This window comes from Rhincodon typus, chromosome 1, assembly GCF_021869965.1.
Source record: "Rhincodon typus isolate 14 chromosome 1, sRhiTyp1.1, whole genome shotgun sequence".
NCBI classification, from domain to species: domain Eukaryota; kingdom Metazoa; phylum Chordata; class Chondrichthyes; order Orectolobiformes; family Rhincodontidae; genus Rhincodon; species Rhincodon typus.
The window spans coordinates 109,381,704-109,404,857 of record NC_063332.1 but is presented as its reverse complement, the minus strand read 5'-3'; the positions used below and the strand labels follow the sequence as shown (position 1 = coordinate 109,404,857).

Below are 23,154 nucleotides of genomic sequence, written 5' to 3'. Positions count from 1 at the left end.
CAACTTGCTACTTTTTGAACAATTTTGCCTCTTTTCAGACTTCTATCTAAATATTTCTTACCAATATGGAACATCAATTTGATAGTACACCTAGAAATGTCCCTCACTGTCTATTAATGCACACGTTAGTACCTCTTCTTGTTTTCTCAAAGCTTCTCAACATTTCATTTCCTGTTAGATTGTCTCCCAACACTTTGGTTTTCTGTTTAAGGCAAAAAGATTGATTATGCTTATGGAAACTGTGTCCAGTGAACCAAAAACTGCATCAAAATTGCAACAGATAATCTTTCATAGGGTTGAGAAAAACCCCGAACTCTGCATGGTGCTCAGAAATTACATAGGATTCCCAGTGCATTTTCCTGACAGAGAAAAGATGCCACATCATCCGACAAAATTTTCAGGGCAAAATTTAGTTATTTACAGGTTGAAAAGTATACATAAGTAGAAAGATACATTATAAAAATTTAATTTAAGCATAAACATAGTCCATAAGATACAGCAAACTTTCAAAAATACATTTCAGTGCAATTTGGTAATCATTGGGAATTGTGGATAGGATCATCTTTGGTAGACTGTCACAAAGCAAGAAAGACATGTATTTTCAATATGAAAAAAGGTTTTGAGACAGATCTAAAGCTGAATAGTCAGAGCTTTAATTCCTGTTTCTGCAAGACAGTGAGTTAAAGTCAACCCTAATAATCATACTTGGGGTTTTATGAAGATCAGTAATAGATTGCACTTTCAACCAATGGATTAAGGAAGCAAAGTATGATCATGACAATAATTAAAGTCTGCTATGTTTCTGTCATCATGGCATGAACATAAGAGATACTTACCTAAATCTATTTCTGACCATTTACATTGAGGAACCATGATGCTTCTTGGAAAGAGAGAAAACTAAGTAAATTATTATTGTCACTTCTTATGAAACTGGACTGAATCTTACTGCATGGTTGACAAGGGAATAATCATCTTCTCGTAGACTGGATATAGTGGGTCTGCTGTAAAGTTACAAATAGATATTTTTAGCTCAACAAATAAAATATATGTGGTCTGACATTAAGATTATTTGAAACTTTTACACAAAAAGGTAAATAGATTAGGATTAGTATTTCTACCTTCTGCAGTAGCAGTTGAGAGTGCTCTGCGTATTTCTGTAGTGTTGAGCAGCTGTACTTTACCACAGACAAAAAGAACATGGAAGAATGAGGAAGGAAATAAATATTCTAAACAATATGAATCTCAGAAACTTACATTGGAAGGAAACAAGAAATATGGGTGATTATTTATTGGATGAAGTAGTCAATGTATACAAGGTACACACGACTAATATTTGTATTCCATTGTATTCCATTGATCCTTCTTATCCTCTTTATAGCTGTGAGAGAATTCAGAACATGATGGCATAATTTTACAAAGAGCAAGGCCATTCGGGAGTGAAATCAAATGTCATTTTTTCACGATTAAGGTAGTGAAACTTGGACCACCTTTCTCATGAAAGGTAGTGGATTCTGGATTCATAAAATTTTTCAAGACTCGAATCAATAGATTTTTGTTTTAAGTTTTAGATTTTTGTGTGGGTATGATATATTATGAAACAAATATTAAATATAGATCCAACATGTAATTAAATAATAAATCATGCTTGAGGGATGAAAGACAATTACTTCCTATTCCAGCAAGTATTTTCCTGGTTTTGTACTTCAGTCCCCTTCATTGGCTTTCCCTGCTGCCAGCAAACACCATGGCCTGCCAGCAGCTTTTTCAGCTCCACCTTGCGCTTCTGATGAGGATCAAGAGGAGCACCAACACTAACAGTAGCGACAGCAACAGGAGGAACATCAGCTCCAGCATCAGTGGACCTCTACTCAGCCATAGGCCAATCCATAAATCATAAAGGATGAATGTAAAGTTTGCACTCAATGGGAGACTGCCACCCCACCCCCTCCGACAAATGGTCTCCAGGCAGAGGACCAACTTTCTCAATGTGCGAGCATCAGTATTTCGGAAGGCTTAGATATTTATAGCAGGTTTTTACTGACATCTGGAGCCTTCTAGTACAGAACTCCTGCAGAAAATGGGATGAATAAAGTTGCAAGTTATGTATGAGGATTGTTATGCAGGAGAATGCAGGGAAAATCAGAGTAGCATATCACTCCCTTTTTCACTCACGTGAGGTTCCGAATTCATTTTGCGCTCTGTCCCTAAATTAGAGGGGCTATGTTTCCGCTGCTGACTTCCTTGGCCACTTCTAGCCTTACCTGCTAGGTTGGAGAGGATGACCTCTTCCATCTGTACTTGGGAAAAGATGCCAACTGCAGTTCTTCAAATAACACAGCAGTACTTCCAGTTAAGAATTAGAGACCTACAGAGGAGCCTTTTCAGGTCTAGTCGTTGTTTTTCTTGTTGCTGCAAACTCAATGATCCATGAATTATTGAGCATTCCTCACCCCTGCAGGAGTACCTTTCACTGGAACCTTTCCTTTGACAGATCCAGAGCCTGTTCCCACGCAACCTGAATGAGTCGTTTTGATTTCTGGAACTGGGATGCAAATATTGTTAAAGTATTGATCAGTTAAAGATCCACAGCAAAGCTTGCTTCTTCATCCTTTCCATTCCCTACTCAGTACCGGACTCAGTTTCACCAGGACAGAGAGTTGAAAATACTAACAAACTTTTCAGTATTACAGAAAACACTGACTCTTGTCTAAGGTGGCAGCAGAGTTGGATGCTCCAGGTGGAGTTCCTCTGCTCTGCTCGTTCTTTTTCTTTTTCTCTTCTCTTTTTTCCTGTTTCGTGTTTTGTTTTAAACTTAACATTTTAACTTACTCAGAGTGGAATGGAGGAAGCGACTTGTGGACCGGAGTCTGATGTGAGAGGCAAGTCTCAGAATGGAGACTGTCATGGGGAGGCGAGTCCCGGACTGGAGGCCGGTGCAGGGAGATGAGTCCCGGACTGGAGGCCGTCGCGGGGAGTCAGCGTCCCAGACTGGAGACCGTCATGGGGAGGCAAGTCCCAGAGCGGAGGCCGGCGCGGGGAGGCGAATCCCAGAGCGGAGGCTGGCGCGGGGAGGTGAGTCCCGGACCGGAGGCCGGCGCGGGGGAGGCGAGTCCCGGACCGGAGGCCGGCGCGGGGGAGGCGAGTCCCGGAGCGGAGGCTGTCGTGCGGAGGCAAAGCTGTTGCAGACTGGAGGCAAGGCCTCAAATTTTGAAGCCTGGTATGGTCTAGAGACTTGACCTTGTGTGATATGGAGGCTAGGTCCTGGCACGGACTGAGGCAAAATGACTGTAAATAGAGAATTTTTTTCCTCTTTATTCTTATGCTGGACTTTTATTTATTATTTTTCCAATTGTACCAAATATTTAAGAATCTGTACCTAGGTATCATGTCCCTAAGATGGCACCGTAAGCGGCGACATTGCCGTGTTTACACTGCACTTATTCAAGTGCACTTGACAATAGAGCTAATTTAATTTAACTTTTTTAAATTTTAATTTTCAATAATACCATTTTAATACAAAACAAAGAACTGTGGATGCTGGAGGTCTGAAACAAAAGCAAAAATTGCTGGTGAAACTCGAAGGTCTGGCAGCATCTGTGGGGAGATTATACCAATTTTTTAACTACTTTTACATCATTGTTGCCATTGCTATTCAAGTTAATAAGGTGCTAAACAAATCATTCTCTTAATTCTCATGTAATAGTTTGGAAATTAAATATTACAGTGTTGAACATGGCATTATTTCGAGTCAGTTTCAATTTACGGTTAGCTGTTAATTAAAAAAAGGTGCAAAATAATTGTTCAGTATATTCCCAATTAATCAATTTTGACAACAGCACAAAGGGATTATAATGCCTTAAATGATGCATACTTCTGATGTACATATGTTGGACGTAATAACAACATCATGAGTCAGTAGCTATCACAATTCTGATGGACTGCATAGGGACTTCCTTTATCTCTGACTGTCACCTGATATTGGAAATTCACTTACACCAGAGTACTCAAAGTAACACATGGAATGCATTCTTTGAAATCTTCTGCTTTATCACTTGAAACCAGACAACAGCAAATTTATATTATTTCACCTGAAAAAACACTGAGCCACATTTCACCCATCTCAACCAGTACATATGTTTTGCAAAGTGTCCTTCTGTACTTTCCCCTGACAAAATAACAATGTCTAGGCGCTCATGCCATCTGACCGGATATCAAGCAATGCATATTTTTGATTCCAACCCTATGAGCCCAGCTGCTGACCACCAGTATGTCTGTGTACAGCAATCAGCAGGGGGGACGGGGTAGTCAGTACCCATACTCCTATTCACGCTTACACTTCCAGCATAGTTTCAAGTCTGGAACTTGCCAAATTCTCCAAATATTTTAATCACATTGTAATGCATAATAGCAGGTGTACAGTTTAGTTGCCAACCTTTGGGGTCTGGAATCGGGGAAAGAAACTGTTTGCCAAAAGAGAAATGTATGTTATTGATACTTCGGGAGAGAAACTGATCATAACATATGTCTGAAAACATAATCAGTTCTAAAAGAAGATGGTTTGATTTTTAGTTATTTTTTGTTGGACTTCCTTTTTAAGATATCCGGTGCCTTTCTTCTTTAGTACTTCAGTAAATCATTTGGACAGATTTTAATTTATTTCCCATTATTACAATTTCTTTTTCTTCTTCCTATTTTCTTTCCACTAACCTTTATAAATTGCATTAGCTACACAATTCTTTACCACTGTCAACATAAGTAATTGCTAAGTGGTAGTATCGCCAGACTATTAATCCAGAGAGCCAGAAATGGTTGTGGCAACCTGGGTTCAATCCCGCTATGGCAGATGGCAGAATTTGAATTCAATAAAAAATCTGGAATTAAAAGTCTAATGATGATCATGAAACTGTTGTTGATTGTTGGAGAAATCCATTTGGTTCACTAATGTCCTTTGGGAAAGGAAACTGTCAACCTTACCTGGTCTGGCCTACACGTGACTCCAGACCCACAGCAATGTGGTTGATTCTTAACTGCTATCTGGGCAATTAGGGATAGGCAATAAATGCTGGCTTAGCCAGCGATGCCCACATACCGTGAATAAATATATCTGGCTATAGATATTGCTAACATACCTCAGTAGTAGATTAATGTAAATTGGCAACTATTTCAGTTTTTAAAATTTCCAAAAAAACATGCTGTATGAAAATAGTGTACACACTTTCTGGAAATTCGTAAAAAAATTGTGTAGTCTAGAAACATTTGTAATAATTAATCAATTGGATTGGCTACTTCAGGAATGCTGGATTAGAAAGAATACATGGTACTGGATTTCTCATTATGGTAATAGAACACTATCATCCAGTCGAAAAAGGTGAATATTGGTCAGCCTGGAATCCACCCACCCATGCACAGGTACATTTCAGAAGATGAATTTTAACAGTATTTTGTGAGTAAGAAAGACAATAAAATATTGTTTGGAAAGTGTCATTTGTGGAAGTAAGGATGGGAGGTTGTGGAGTGTTCCTTAAGCTGCAGGTCCAGACTTTCCATATGGGATCTGGAACAATACTCCTTCTTTTCCCACCATTTCTTCCCCCTGACAAATGCAAATTTAAAACTGATCTTTTATGGACTTCACTTCATCCTGCTAGATTTTACAGGGTGGGGCTTCCTTGACAGGGCACCCAGCTCAATCAGTGGTCAAAGTGTTCTTGGGATCGTAAATGTACTAGGATACATTGTTACTGGACAATTTAACTAGACAACTAGATAATTCAGAGAACATGAGCTCAGTTTTCACCATACCAATTTCACAATTTGGATTCTGTTTACAAAGACTGGAAATAAAAGTAGTAGCATCTATAAAAGTATCTCTGCACCTATTAGATTGCCATAAAACCCCAATTCGTTCATTCTTCACTTCACCTGATGAAGGGGCAGTACTCAAAAAGCTTGTGATTTCAAATAAACCTGTTAGACTATAACCTGTTGTCGTGTGACTTCTGACCTTGTCCACCCAGTTCAACACCGGTACCTCCACATCTTCCTTCATATCTGTTAAGGGAAGGAAACTTGCAGCCCTTATCTGACATGACCTATATGTGCCTCCAGTCTCAAGCAATCTTGATTGACTCTTAACTGAACCCTGAAATGACTTAACACAGTCTTCTCAAGGCACATGTGAATAGTAACAGAGAAACATGAATGAGCCTTAAGCATGCCCCACTTTTTGGTGAGATCATGATTTATCTGTGACCCAATCCTGATTGGAACCTTTCTCCATATTCCTCAATATCTTTAGTTAACAGCAATCTATGGATCTCAGATTTAAAATTAAGTAATGGACCACCATCAACTGCCATTTATGGAAGAGAGTTTCAATCATCCACCTGTTTTTGCATTGTCAGGTGAGGGGGAGGGTGGTGGTGTCACAGCTCTTCTCTTTGTTAGCCTGTTTTCAGTCAGTTGCAGTATTTTTTTTCATTTTTAAAGATATAGCTATCATGCTTCAATTAAAATTAGTCAACCAGATCAAAATGATTAAGAATGAATTCTAAGGTTTTTCTAGGGACATTCTAAGGCACATTTAAGCGGCCCTTGGATAGGCACATGGATGAGAGCAAAATGAAGGGTTTGCGGGTTAGTTTTGATCCTGGAGTAGGATAATAGGTTGGCACAACATCATGGGCCAAAGGGCCTGTACTGTGCTGTACTGTTCTATGTTCTATGTTTTCTTGAATTAAAAAGAGTAGTATTTTAAACCTACCACTGTGAACAAAAGATAAGGTACTAAATCAGACACATACAAATATAGGTAATGTGCTTACTGTGATGAATATACATATCATATTGTTTGCGAACTTGAGTTAAAAAATAGAAAAACAATGTATATCTTCAAGTTTATGTATTTATGTAGTTTGATTTTGTACATGTGTTCAAAAGGGTCAAAACATAATTTTAATTTAATTTTTCAGTTCTGTGAATTGTTGTAGGGTATCTGGGTTGCTTAAAAGAAACCTTGGAAGCAGGAAGCTGTGGAAGAAATACATTTGAAAGAATCCATGTTAAAGAATCAGCAATCTATGTTAGCAGTTTGTTTTAGGGTCTCAGAAAGAGGCATTAAATAAAGAAGTTAACATTGGGTAAATGTAGAAATTTATTGTAAAACTCATAGCCGTGAGTAACTGAACAAGGAGCTTTAAAGTGAAGATGGGTTGACCTTTCACTGAGGTTTCAGTGTCTGTAAGGTTGTTGGGGTAAAAGGTTTGAATATTTATTTCTGGCATTTCACACAATTTGCATAGTTCATGTATAGTGTATAATAATTTGTTTGCTTTTTATTTTGTAAAAGCCTTTTTGTTCTTTTCATTAAAGCTAGTGGCAGCCTCATGTGAATATGTTCAATGACTGAATACCACAGTAAACAAATAACAAAAATAAACGTTATGCTCTAGCAAGTGAGGTCTCACTCTGAAATCTGACTTGTTCATGATTACCATCAGCTGGGATCTGGGTGGAATAATATCTAATACAGACTTCAGTTATATATCTGAAGAGTCCATTGGGTTGTGAGAATGAAAATACCTGGATCAAACTGTTCAGCTGTTGTCTTGTTTTCTCTGTAATGAGGAAGCTGCAAATGCCCTGGAGTTCTCAGTTGGTTGTTGTTGCTTTTCTATGTTGCTTTCCATTGCCTTGTTTCCGAGCTTGAGGGAAATAGTCTTTCCGTGTATGTAAATGAGAGAAAGAGAAGTTCCAGTAGCTATGCTGTTTTCAGTCCATGTTGCTTTTTCCCTCTTCTTTGTTGCTTAAAGCAACCTGCTGAAACACAGTTCAATTACATGCTATATGTCTAACTCATTGTCTCTTCTAACTAAATGCACAGCAACAATCTTTCATTTCTAAAATGTGAAATAATCATATAAGTGTGAGTAAAACGAGATGCAAATTTCTTGGATAACAAGGTGTAGAGCTGGATGAACACAGCAGGCCCAGCAACATCAGAGGAGCAGGAAAGCTGATGTTTCGGGTCTGGACCCTTCTTCAGAAATGGGGGAGGGGAAGGGGATTCTGAAATAAGTAGAGAGAGGAAGGTGGATAAAGGAGCAGATAGGTGTAGAGGATGCAGACAGGTCAAGGAGGCGGGGATGGAGCCAGTAAAGGTGAGTGTAGGTGGGGAGTTAGGATGGGAGTTGGTCAGTCAAGGGAAGACGGACAGGTCAAGGAGGCGGGGATGTGGCTGGTAGGTAGGAGGTGGGGGTGTGGGTTGAGGTGGGAGGAGGGGATAGGTGGGAGAAAAGATGGACAGATCAGGGAGGCGGGGACGAGCTGGGCTGGTTTTGGGATGAGGTTGGGGGAGGGGAGATTTTGAAGCTTGTGAAGTCCACACTGAGACCATTGGGCTGCAGGGTTCCCAAGCGAAATATGAGATACTGTTCCTGCAACCTTCGGGTGGCATCGTTGTGGCACTGGAGGAGGCCCAGGATGGACATGTCGTCCAGGGAGTGGGAGGGGGAGTTGAAATGGTTTGCGACTGGGAGGTGCAGTCGTTTGTCACGAACCAAGCGTAGGTGTTCCACAAAGCAATCTCCAAGCCTCCAAGTTTCTTGACATTCATTGATTTTCAGTGATTTTTGATTGAAAATGGTAATCCTGAGGCATTTCATTGATGTAATGTGGGTTGTCGAGTGATCACAGCAGCCATTTTAGGTCAGCGATGTCCTCTTAAAGTCCACGAAAGTCCCAAGTATTGAAATAAAATGAAAGAAGTCAAATGTTGATAGCCTATTTCACCGATGATTATAACATCAGGTAGTTGTATCATAACTGTAGTTATAACTGTATAACTGCTACTGTTATGTAATGCATTAAGTTTAAAGTGCACATACCTCACCCCAAAAGTGTCCTTCTGCTATATTTTTCCACATGTTTCATGTTTAGCTTTCCTGGTTTATTTTCTTCAAACTTTTTGGTTTCCTTTCTACCTGTAGCACCTCATGCACAATTTCTGACTGCTACTGTACTCTCTGCCTGTTCATTTCCTTCAAAATTAGTCTTTAAAAGCCTTTTCCACTACAGTCTTCCTTTCAGTGTTTCCCACCATTCCATTATATGTTTAAACTCCTTGTTGAAGTTCTGTATGCCGTTTTCACTAGGCTGCGTATTCACTAGAATGCCAGTTCACAACTCAGTTCAAGTGCAACAAGTCCCTATGGAACAGTTCCTCCCTGTCCAATTCTCATGTCAGAATCAGAATTCCAATCCCATGAAATGAATTTTTAGTAACATGGTCCCTGGGTACTCTGTCCATTCGCATCCCAGTTTGCGTATAACTCAGGTAACAGGATAATTTGTCTCTCCTTCTTACTTTAATAATCCCCACATCATGTACAGTAACTGAATCCATCCACTTCCTCCTTTAATGCCAGGTGGACAATAATTGCTAGTCTTTAACTGCAGTGTCTATATCCCAGAATATTTTTTAGATTATTTTAAATTGTTTGTTTTAATGAGGCTTACACTTCTGTCAGAAGGGTGTTTCAGCTGGCTTAAATAAAAGGGCACCATCAAAATACGGGTGGGCAACGACAGGGTGGTAGATAGAACAAGGTACTGCATTTTCAAAGTGCAACTGTGTTATTTCTCATTAAAGATGTGCAAGATAGGTGAATTAGCCATGGGAAATGAAGGGTTACAGGGATAAGGTAGGGATGGGTCTGGGTGTGATGTTCTTTAGAGGGTTATTGGTGATTCGATGGGCCGAATGGCCTGCTTCCACACTAGGGATTCTATGATTCTATGATTTCCACATGGCTGAGTTAGCTAAAATTATCATCCCAGATTTGTTGATGGAACGGGAGGATTAGTCCTTCATCTGAGTAGAACTTGGTAAAATCCTTTAACTGGAAGATTTTGACAGGGAACTGATGACTTTGAAGTGGTTTTAGGTGTGAATCAGCCCGTGTTTATTGAAAGTATTGGGCAATCAATTGTAAACTTTCTCTAGAAACCTACCAATTTATTCCTATTTTCACACCTTCTGTGTAATTCCTTTGCTTTTCTTATTCTGGAGTGTGGTAAGGGAATTGCTGTCAAGGTCAGTTTTCTTCAGATAACCATTCCCTAATTGCCCTTGAGAAGATGATGAGGAGGCAACATCTGGAACGTCTGGAGTCCAGAGTCAGCATTAAGTCCAATGACTCTTCTTTGAAACTGTTCCATAGACGAGTCATTGCACTCACAACATTAACTCTGTTTCTGTCGCCACCAATGCTACTAGACCTGCTGAAATTCTGCAATACTTTTTTTTATTTTAGATCTCCAGGATGTGCAGTATTTTGATTTTTGATAGCTAAAATCCATTTTGCATAGGTACACTGTTGTTAGGAGGTTCCAGAGTTGTTTCCCTATCTTGATGGCAATGATAGAGTGAGGGATAGGTTGGGCCTAAGGATGCAGAGATTACACAATATAGACTTGTACAGATATCCCAAAATTAATCTAGTCCCATTTATCAGCCCTTGGCCCATACTGCTCTAAACCTTTCCTATTCATGTACCCATCCAGATTCCTTTTAAATGTTGTAATTGTACCAGCCTGCACCACTTCCTCTGGTAGCTTATTCCATACACACACCACCCTCTGTGTGAAAAAGTTGCCCCTTAGGTCCCTTTTAAATCTTTCTTCTCTCATCTTAAACCTATGTCCACAAATCTTGGACTCCCCTACCCTTGGAAAAATACCTTGGCTATTCACTCTATCCATGCCTGTCATGACATTATAAACCTCTACAAGGTCACCCCTCAACCTTCAATGCTCCAGGGAAGAAAGCCCCAGCCTATTCAGCCTCTCTTGATGGCTCAAATCCTCCAACTCCAGCAACATCCTTGTAAGTCTTTTCTGCATCCTTTCAAGTTTAACTGTGATGTGGAGGTACCGGTGTTGAAATGGGGTAGACAAGATCAGAAATCACACGACGCCAGGTTATAATCCAACACGTTTATTTGAAAATACAACCTTTTGGAGCCTAACCTGAAGAAGTTACCCTCCTCCCTCCGGACAAACCTCAAGGGATCTCTCTCCCACTGCAACTCTCTCGTAATCTCTTCGGCCCTGAAACTGCTCGACCACGTCCTGAAGCAATGAATACCGCTCACGTTTGGACATTGAGCAGTTTTTCCGCCGCCTCCGCCTCTTCTATCCGCCTCCCACTCTCTCCCTATTTATTTCAAAACCCCCTTCCCCTCCCCCTTTTCTGATGAAGGGTCTAGGCCCGAAACGTCAGCCTCTCTGCTCCTATGATGCTGCTTGGCCTGCTGTGTTCATCCAGCCCTGCACCTTGTTGTCTCTTTTGGAGCCTTGCTCCTTCTTCAGGTGTTAGTAGTGTTAGGTGGCATCAGACTCAGAATTTATAAGTAAAAGATCAAAAGGTCATACAACTGATGAGGATGTATTAAACAAACCTAAGTTGCTGTTAAATATTTAATCAGTTAGAAGGTTTTAATTGATTAATATGTATATGTAAGTCCCTGAATTCCTTTCAAGTCACTGTCCTGAGAGATCTAAAGGTTTTATCAATGTAAAGACGAGGTAAATTTTAGGTGAGGCCACGCATGTTAGGTGTGAGGCCTTGTTTAGAATCTGATTGTGTTTCAATTTGGAGTCAGACTGGTTTTAGAACATAGAACAGTACAGCACAGTACAGGCCCTTTGGCCCACGATGTTGTGCCGAACTTTTACTCTAATCCTAAGGTCTATCTAACCTCCACCCCTACCTTATACTATCATCCATATGCCTATCTAATAGCTGCTTAAATGCCCCTAATGAGGCCAACTCTACTACCCTCTCCGGCAGTGCATTCCACGCCCCGACCACTCTCTGCATAAAGAATCTACCTCTGACGTCTCTCCTATACCTACCTCCACTCACTTTAAAACTATGCCCCCTCATAATAGCTACCTCCACCCTAGGAAAAAGTCTCTGTTTGTCTACTCTATCTATACCTTTGATCATTTTGTTCACCTCTATCAAGTCACCTCTCATCCTTCGTCATTCTGAAGAGAAAAGCCCTAGCTCTCTCAACCTTTCTTCATAAGACCTCGCCTCCATTCCAGGCAACATCCTGGTAAATCTCCTCTGCACCTTTTCCACTGCTTCCACATCTTTCCTGTAATGAGGTGACCAGAACTGGACACAATACTCCAGATATGGCCAAACCAGGCTTTTGTATGGCTGGAGCATAACTTCATGGCTCTTGAACTCAATCCCTCTATTAATGAAAGCTAACACACCATATGCCTTCTTAACAACTCTATCCACCTGGGTAGCAGCTTTCAGGGAACTGTGGACATGAACCCCAAGATCCCTCTGCTCCTCCACACTGCCAAGAATCTTTCCGTTAGCCCTGTACTCTGCTTTCAGTTTTGTCCTTCCAAAATGAATCACCTCACACATTTCAGGGTTACTCCATCTGCCACTTCTCAGCCCAGCTCTGCATCCTATCAATGTCCCTTTGTAACTGAGAACAGCCCTCCGCACTGTCCACAACGCGACCCACCTTTGTATCGTCCGCAAACTTACTAATCCACCCTTCCACTCCTTCATCCAAATCATTTACAAAAATCACAAGTAGAAGAGGACCCAGAACAGATCCTTGTGGTACACCACTCGTAACTGAGCACCATGTTGAATATTTTCCGTCCACTACCACTCTTTGTCTTCTAAGGGTCAGCCAATTCTGAATCCAATCTGCCACATTTCCCCCTATCCCATGCCTCCTTACTTTCTGCATGAGCCTACCATGGGGAGCCTTATCAAACGCCTTACCTAAATCCATGTATACCACATCCACTGCTCTACCTTCATCCACGTGTTTGGTCACCTCTTCAAAGAATTCAATAAGGTTTGTGAGGCATGATCTACCCCTCACAAATACATGCTGACTATCATGAATCAAATTGTGCCTTTCCAAATGATCATAAATCCTATCTCTCAGAGCCCTTTCCAATAATTTGCCCACCACTGACGTAAGACTAACTGGTCTGTAATTTCTGGGGTTATCCCTATTCCCTTTTTTATGACGTTTGCCTCTCTCCAATCTTCTGGCACTATACCTGTGGACAGTGAGGATGAAAAGATCACCGCCAAAGGCCCTGCGATCTCTTCCCTCGCTTCCCATCGAATCCTTGGATAAATCCCATCAGGCCTGGGGGACTTATCTATCTTCAAGTTCCTCAAAATTCCTAGTACATCTTCCTTACTAACATCGACCTCCTCCAGCCTACCAGCCTGTTTCACACTGTCCTCCTCTACAACTAGGTGCCTCTCAGTTGTGAATACCAAAGAAAAGTATTCATAAGGACCTCTCCTATCTCTTTAGGCTCTGTGCACAAATTCCCTTTACAATCCTTGATCGGCCCTTCCCTTTCTCTGGTCATTCTCTTATTCCTCACGTACCTGTAAAAAGCCTTGGAGTTTTCCTTGATCCTATCTGCCAAGGTTTTCTCATGCCCCCTTATAGCTCTCCTAACCCCTTTCCTCAGCTCCTTCCTGGATAACTTGTATCCCTCCAGAGCCTTTTCCGTTCCTTGTTTCCTAAACCTTACATAAGCATCCTTCTTCCTCTTAACCAGTCGTTCGACCTCTCTTGAGAACCAAGGCTCCCTCACTCGACCGCATCTTCCCCGCATCATTCCTTAAACAATCTCCATATTTCAGTAGTGCTCTTCCCCGACAGCATCTGTTCCCATTTTATGTTACCCAGTTCTTGCCTAACAGAATTGTAATTACCCTTCCCCCAATTATAAACCTTACCCTGCTGTATGTACCTATCCTTTTCCATGACTATTGTAAAAATAACAGAGTTATGATTGCTACCGCCAAAATGCTCTCCTACCAACAGGTCTAACACTTGGCCCGGTTCATTGCCAAGCATCACATCCAAAGTGGCCTCTCCTTGTGTTGGTCTATCTACATACTGTGTCAGGAATCCTTCCTGAACGCACTGGACAAAATCTGCTCCATCTAAACTATTACAACCAAAATGTTTCCAATCAGTATTTGGAAAGTTGAAGTCACCCATGACTACAACCCTGTGACTTCTGCACCTTTCCAGTATCTGCCTCTCAATCCGCTCCTCCACGTCTCTGCATCTATTAGGGGGTCTGTAAAAAAACCCCAACAAAGTGACTGTTCCTTTCTTGTTCTGGACCTCAACCCAAACTGACTCTGTCGACATATCATTCTCGAACTGCCTTTCAGTAGCTGCTATACTAGCCCTGACTAGCAATGCCACTCCCCCACCTCTTTTTCCACCCTCCCTATTTCTTTTAAAGCATTGAAATCCCGGAACTTCCAACAACTATTCCTGTCCCTGAGTTACCCAAGTTTCCGTAATGGCCACAACATCGTAGTTCCAAGTACTGACCCATGCTCTAAGTTCGTCCGCCTTATTTCTGATACTTCTAGCATTGAAGTATACACACCTCAAACCATCTCCGTGTCCACAATTATGCTCTGTAGACTGCATTTCTTTATTAACAACCTCACTCCCTGTTGTGTCTGTTGAAAGGCTGAATACCTCATCCTCTGAATTACAAATCCGGGTCCCCACCCCCTGCCAATCTAGTTTAAACCATCCCGTTTTATTTCTAAAGTAGGAATTTATAAAACGCTATATCGACTGACTGTCGATAAACTGTGTGCTTTTTGAACAAAATAGAATGTGTCTGCAAATACAAATTCACCCCATACATATGTGTGTGTGTGTGTTTGTATGAGTGGGTGTGTGTGAGAGTGTATAGTGTGGAGGGGTCACCTGTGGTGCGATATGAACCCAAGATCCCAGTTGAGGCTGTCCTCACGGTACCGAACCTTGGCTATCAGCCTCTGCGTTGTTGTATATCCTGAAGTCCGCCTTGGAGGACGTTTACCCGAACATCCAAGGCCGGTTGTCCTTTACTGCTGAAGTGATCCCCCACTGGGAGGAAACACTCCTGTTTGGCGATTATTCTGCGGTGTTCATTCATCTGTTGTTGTAACACTTGCATGGTTTTGCCAATATAGTATGCCTCGGGGCATTCTTGCCTGCAGCATATGAGATAGACAATGTTGTCTGTGTCACATCAGTATCTGCCATGCACGTGGTGGGTGGTGTTCCCCTGTGATGGTAGTGTCCATGTCGATGATCTGATATTTCTTGCAGAGGCTGCCGTGATAGGGTTGTATAGTGTGGTAGTCAATGTTGTCCTGAAGGCTGGGTAGTTTGCTGCGAACAATGGTCTTTTTAAGGTTTGGCTGTTGTTTGAAGGCGAGAAGTGGAGGCATGGGAAAGATCTTGGCGAGATGCTCATTGTTATCAATAATGTGTGAAGGCTGTGAAGAACATGGCATAGTTTCTCTGGGAAGTACTGGACAACAAAGGGTCCACAACTGGATGTATCCCATGTCTGTCTTCTGAGGAGCTCATTATGGATCTTTGCTGTGGCATGTTGGAACTGGCGATCGATGAATTGAGCATCATATCCTGTTCCTGTGAGGGCATCCATCAAAACCTTCAGGTATCTGTAGCATTCCTCCTCATCTGAACAGATCCTGTGTATGCTTAGGGCTTGTCTGCAGGGGATGGCTGTTTTAATATGTTTAGGGTGGAAGCTAGAAAAGTGCAGCATCGTGAGGTTATCTGTAGGCTTGTGGAAGGGTGAGATATTGAGGTCTCCATCCTTGATGGAGATGCGTGTGCCCAAGAGTGAGACTGATTCTAAAGAGAAATCCATAGTAAGTCTGATGGTTGATATTGCTATGTAGTTGTTTCAGTGACTACTCGCCATGCAACCAAAGCAAGAAAATATCGTCAATGTATCTGGTGTATAGAGTTGGTCGGAGGTGCTGTGCAGCAAAGAAGTCTTATTCGAATCTGTGCACGAAAATGTTGGCACACATTCCGTGTGTCTGAATAAAGAACATGGCATCTGGAAATTGGCAGTTGGTGGTATTGAGTACTGAGGCTGTTGCAGCAATGCCATCGTCGTGGGAGATGTTGGTGCAGAATGCCAAAATGTCCATCGTGACAAGGAACGTTCCGGGTTCGACTAGTCCATGGCTGCTGAGTTTCTGTAAGAAATCTATAGTGTCGCGACAGAAGCTGGGAGTTCCCTGTAAAGTGAGTTTCAAGATGCCCTCGACATACTGCGTGCACATATACACACTCACACACTCTCTCTCTCACTTTCTTTCTCCCCTCCCTCACACACTCACACTCTCACTCTCTCTCTCTCACACACACACTCACACACACACACTCTCTCTGTCCCCCACTCTCTCTCTCTTACACACACTCACACACTGTCTCCCTCACTTTCTCTCTTCCCCCCCCGCCTCACACACACACACACACTCTCACTCTCTCTCTCACGCACACTCTCTCTGTCCACCCCTCTCTCTCTCTCTCTGATAAAACCTTTAGTTCTCTTCAGGTGGTGACTTGAAAGAAATTCAAGGATTTACGTATACATATTAATCAATTAAAACCTTCTAACTGATTAAAGATTTAACAGCATCTTAGGTTTGTTTAATGCATCCTCATGAATGGTGTGACCTTTTGATCTTTTACTTATAAATTCTGTGTCTGATGCTACCTCTCTCACTAACACCTGAAGAAGGAGCAAGGTTCCGAAAGGTTGTGTTTTCAAATACACCTGCTGGACTATAACCTGGTGTTGTGTGATTTCTGACCTTTTCAAATTTAATAACATCGTTCCTACAGTAGCGAGTCCAGAATTGAATGCAGCATCCCAAAAGTGGCTTTACCAATGTGCTATACAACAGCAACGTGACGTCCCAACTCCTCTCCTCAACACACTGACCAATAAAGGCAAGTATACTAAACACCTTCTTCACTACCCTGTCATCCTGTGACTTCATCTTCAAGGAAGTATGAACCTATATCCCAAGGTGTATTTGTTTAGCAACACTTCCCAGGACTCTACCATTAAATGTATAAACCCTGCCCTGGTTAAATTATGTTTGAATCCAATTTTGTTAGCACATTAGGCAATTATATAACTGAGTGAAGTGTTGTGAAATGTGTTTTTTATATGAAGGAACAACCCAAACATCAATTAAAATCCCATTTTACTTGAACTACTTCCACCTCAAGGGCCAGTATCAAAAAAGTTGTTCTGAATTCAATTTGGAATGTCGACACACACTTGTGTATGTACTCAAAATCATTGGCTTAAATTATCTTCCTCCTTTTGTAAACTAATTATGTGCAAAGCGCATAAATGAATGAACAATAATCAATATAGTCTTCCTAATTCCTTGAGAATAATTTATCCTGCAGATACTTGGATCAATACTGTCTTGTTTTTAGCTGCAATTTGGATTTTTTGTACAGTATTGTTTAATTTATGGAAATTGCTTTACTCCATTAGCTTTACCTGCTGTGCACACTGCATGAAGCAAAGATTCTTAAAAGGCTTAAAACAGCTGGAGATTCCCCCCCGACCCCTATGATTTTCCTTTTGGTTGGTTGCTGATAGTTTCTAAAATATAGAGAGTAAATCTACATTGAAAAACTGCAGAAGTCCATATTTCAGAGATAATCCTACTTTTTCATCTCTTGATGTCAGAATGATTACAATTATAACAATATTGCTAACAAAAAATCCTTTCATTTCAACTACAAACTGATGTTTTATCCACCTTGTCGGTGCCAGCGTTGTAAATCTGGACCAAATTGAGCTGCACTATTGTGACTGACATTATTGAACTTGACTGTACAGAAAGAGGCCATTCAGCCCATCATAGCTGTGTCAACTTTGTAAATGTTTTGTTTTTCTGTACTTTTTAAAACTATAGACTGAAATGAGAAAGAATGTTTTAAAATCAGGGATTTAAAAAAATGTTCTGAAAGCAAGGAATTTGATACCTACCTGAACATTATTTGTCTAGCTGTGGGCTCCAGCAATGTGTAGTTGAACCGGAGGGGAGTGGTTGTTTTCAAGTGTAACTGACTGATAATTGGTCCCTGGTCCTCAAACCAATGACATAAGGGTCTGCTGCTTGCCAACATCTATATGATTTATTGTCAGGAAGCTAGACACCTCAGGCTGTGAATAATACAGAGAAGCCAGGTCAGACTAGAAGAGAAACCAGCAAGTCTGCAGAAGCCAAAAACATACACTCTCTCTCTCTTTCTCGCTCTCTCTTTCTCAGTTCTGTGCAGTATGCCACTTTAAACCTGAAGTGCTTTCTATCAACCTAGGTCTGAAAATCAGGCCATTTAGGAATTTCTCCTAAGACCTTTAATTTTTGTGCTGATTTCAGGAACAAGTTGCTACCCTAGTATGCTATGAGTGTTTGGAAAGAACTGTTCAATTAATTCCATCCCCTAGCTCTTTCCAAATAATTTGTTTTTACCCTTTAAATGTATATCCATATATACCCTCATCATGGAATAATGACAAATGTAACTAATTTATTTTGATATTTGTCACTTTAGCTGGTCTTAAAGGAGGCAGAAATTATTGGATGTATGTGCACAATCATCAGAATTTGCTTTTAATATGGATTAAATGCTTTATTTGATGTGGAATATATTTCAGTATTTTCAGTATTCATTTTCATACTTTGTATCAAAATTCTGCTGACTATTCAGGAAGTGAGACGTTGGGTAGTTTACTCTAATGGAGAAATTAATAATGTAACTCCTAATTTTTTCGTATATTGCTTTATTCATATATATTGAGATCTCTCAAGATCTCTTAACTTCATTCACTAAATTAGTGCAACATGTGAAAAATGCATGCATCTCACTGTCCTCTCAAGCTGCTGACCATTACAGATGCTAATTTTTGGACTGGTTAATTCACTCCACGTGATCAAGAAATAGTTGACACTGGGATAACATTCAGTGTTATGGTCATAAGTGGGAAGTAATTTCAGTTCCACATAAATACTAGGAAAGGGACAAAGTCCATCAGAACAGCTAAGCACCAACCCTCAATATTCAGTTGTGTCATTAAATCCCCAGGCCCACGACAAGGGGTCCACCATTGACCAGTAATTTAGCTGGACCAACTGTTTCTATACAATGGCTGTAAGAGTACTTCAGGGCTGAGTATTCTGTAGCAGGTGACTAATCTAAATTCCAAAAGTTTTTATATTGTCCACAAGACAGGATGTAATGGAACACTCTGTTTGCCTGTAGGTCCAACAACACACAAAAAGCTCAATCCTATCCCTGACAAAGCAGACAATTTGATTTTCAGCTCATCCATCAACTTCAACATTGTAGCCATGGTGCACCACTTATAGTGAGAGTCAATATGTATCATATGCAAGTTGCAGTACAGCAATTCTCCATGTGTTTTTCAACAGCAACTTCCAGGAGCCTTCAACATTTACAGAAATCAGAGTGTAAACACATGAGGTCATCATAATCTAAAGGATCACCCTCAGGTCACAGACCATCCAGTCTTGAAAATATAATCAGAGTTTCTCCATTGCCATGAATCAAAATCCTGTCTTTCCTCCTTGATAGGATAATTATTGTACTTACATCAAACAGACTGCAGCGGTACAAGGAGGTGGCTCACTATGTTTCTCAAGGGCCGTTAAGACAGGTTATAAATAGTAGTGACAACAACGTCTAGTGAATGAATTTTAAAAAATAGAATTTCTGTAATGAAAGCACATTTTCTGTCCTTAGTTGTCTCTTTGATTCATAAGATAATGCAACACTGTTCATTTATTGGCATGTTGCAAATACCCTAGAAATGCAAATATTTAAATACTGATTAATAGCAGAATAGTACTTTAGCAAGCCTTGTGGTTTGCTTGTCCTTCTCCATCTCGTTTATCTGTTAGTAGGCTTTGTATATTCTGCAGTTTGGTGCGAAATGTTTCTACAGTCAACGGTAATGTTTGTTTCATATCTTGTTTACTTCTCTGATAGTTACTTATAGCTGATAGGTAGAACTGACAGTGAAAATAATTGTATTAGTAACAGATAGCTTTAGTTTTTGGTTGCTAATAAAATCTGGAACGTGAAGAAGTTCGAAGGGGATTGAAAAATGAGCTAAGGAGAGAGACTCATTTGTTGGTGAAATTTGGTTGAAGGCTAATTGCTTGGACCATTAGCCTCAGTGATGTTTTTATTCATTTGTGGGATGTGGGCGTCGCTGGCTGGCCAGCATTTCTTGCCCATCTCTAGTTGCCCTTGAGAAGGTGGTGGTGAACTGCCTTCTTGAACCACTGCACCCCACCTGTAATGGGTTGACCCACAATGCCATTTGGGAAGGAATTCCAGGATTTTGACCCAACCACAGTGAAAAAACGGTGATAAATTTCCAAGTCAGGATGGTGAGTTGCTTGGAGGGGAACTTGCAGGTGGTGGTGTTCCCATGTATCTGCTGCCCTTGTCCTCCTAGATGGAAGTGCTCATGGATTTGGAAAGTGCTGTCTAAGGATCTTGGGTGAATTTTTGCAGTGCATCTTGTAGATCATACACACTGCTGCTACTGAGCATCAGTGGTGGAGGGAGTGGATATATTGCCAATCAAGCAGGCTGCTTTGACCTGGATGATGTCAAGCTTCTTGAGTGTTGTTGGAGCTGCACCCATTCAGGCAAGTGGAGAGTATTCCGTCAACTCCTAACTTGTGCCTTTTAGATGATGGACAGGCTTTAGGGAGTTAGGAGGGGAGTTTCTCACTGCAATATTCTTAGCCTCTGACCTTCTCTTGTAGCCACTGTGTTTATGTGGTAAGTCCAGTTGAGTTTCTGATCAACGGTAACCCCCATGATGTTGAGAGATTCAGTGCCTGTAACACCATTGAATGTCAAAGGGTGATGGTCAGTCTCTTATTGGTGATAGTCATAGCCTGGCATTTGTGTGGTGTGAATGTTACGTGCCACTTGTCAGCCCAAGCCTAGATCTACTTCAGATCTTGTTGCATTTGAACATGGTCTGCTTCAGTGTCTGAGGAGTCACAAATGGTTCTGAACATTGTGCAATCATCAGCAAACATCCAGACTCATGATCTTACGATGGAGGGAAGGTCATTGATGAAGCAGCTAAAGATGGTTGGGCTTAGGACACTACTGTGAGGAACTCCTGCAGAGATGCCCTGGAGCTGAGATGACTGACCTCCATCAACCATCTTCCTATGTGCCAGATATGACTCCAACCTGTAAGCCAGAACAAAACATGCATCCACTTGTCTTCATTGAGTTGATGTTCAGTACTATTTCACCTCTTCAGTTTTTGTTGGAGTCTCATTAGACTACTAACATTTCACAACAGTTGGGACCAAAAGGAAAGAACAAAAACATTTACATAACATATTTCAAGCATGCAAACTAAAATTTCAACTCCTTCAACCATCTATTCTGCATGGTAGACACCATGGGAATGAAATTGGCACGAGCAGTATAGAAGCTACAAGGCACAAATATGTCATTGGTAATTAAGCTTGTCTTGCTCAGTGCCCGTGCTGGGAAGGACATTGGTCTAAATGCTGTGCTGTAATTCAAAGATTTAGCACTTAAAATCAGGGAAGACATGGGTGACCAATATATGTGGGCTGTTTTTGCAATATAGCCATCAAACAGAGCAGAGACTGCAGATAGGGAAAACTGCACAAAGTGGAGGAAGAGAAGGCCTTATCCATCAAGCAGTTAAAGTTGTTATACACTCACCTCACCCAGGAGTAATGCCTAAAGCTGCCTGACCAAATGCACATTACTGGCGTTTTCATTTCATTTTTATTTTAAGCATCTGCTTAATAATGCCCTAGGTGTCTCAGGTTTAACAAGGAGGTGATCATCAAACTGTGCCCCCTCTTAAACTTCCATGTAGCTTCATAGCTGGTCAAATGTAGCATTATGAGTGACCATCAAGTCACAGTGACATTGGCCTTTTGCACCTTCCTCTGGCCTTTCCCGTGCAGGAGATTGCAACACCTCAGATATATCCCATTACACCTTCCATCAGTACATCCAGGAAGGCTATCCAGTCCAGATAACGACCTTGCATTGGCTTCTTCTTCAGATGGACGAGGTGTGCTCAGGAACACGTGCCTTCACCAATTCTCAATGGATTACATGCTCATGGCTCCACTGACTCCACATGACAAGGAAAGATAGGAGAAAATGCAAGGCCCATCATTCTGTAACATATGAAGTTGCTCTGCAACTATGCCAACAGCACCATGGCTCCCTATGGCATATGCCAGAGTGAATTTTGAAGCTCATGTTGGTCTCCTGCATTCTTCAACATGAGGATGAAGATTTTATGCCCAGGAATCCAGAGACCAGAATGGAAAGAGAAGGACTCTCTTATTCCAAATGACCTGTCAGAGCTCTTTCATTACTTTCTTTAAACCCGATCTCCCAGTTCTCCTCCCTAACATTACTCAAATTCTTTAATGTCTCCTTGGCACTCATCCATCTTTAAAGGTGATTGACACAACTAATATCATAATTCAGAATCATGTCCAATTAAATAAAAAACTAAACTATTCACCCTAGGGCATTCCCTTATGAATTCCCATTCCACAGAAGAGCACCTCTGCAATTCTAGTAGTCATTTGGAGAAAGCATCAGGCTGTCACAACGGCCTGCAAATCCCTTTGCGCACAGAGATCTGCAGGCATCATGGTAGGAATCAACAAACATTGATCTTATGACCTGCATCTGCGATTCTACTGTAACACTGTGATGTTGGTGGCGTCTACTTGTGAATAAAGCTGAGAGAGTCATGACACACTCCTCATGATTGGATCTGCTTGTTGTTATTGATCACTTTCATGATGAGCAAATGAATTGCAAGCTTTCTGATCCCCTGTACCAGATCATAAGTGGATTCCTTCATGTTCCCTGACAGTGACAACAGGTTCAAAAACAAAGTTGCTGGAAAAGCTCAGCAGGTCTGGCAGCATCTGTGGAGGAGAAAACAGAGTTAACGTTTCGGGTCCGGTGACCCTTCCTCAGAACTGATGATGGCTGGGAAAACGTCAGTTTATATGCAGAAAATAGGGAGGGGGATGGGGTAGGGAGTAAACGATAGGATAGAGCCCAAAGAGAGAGAAAGACAGTTGGACAGACAAAGGAGTTGCTAACGATCGGGCTGGGAGGGTGAATAGTTGTTAATGGG

At 41.2% G+C, this 23,154-nt stretch overlaps 1 protein-coding gene across 2 annotated transcripts in view; it reads left to right on the top strand.

The window, feature by feature from the left end:
* cfap299 (cilia and flagella associated protein 299) overlaps nt 1-23,154 on the top strand; it is a 508,258-nt gene that overhangs the window by 272,479 nt on the left and 212,625 nt on the right. The window lies entirely within an intron of this gene.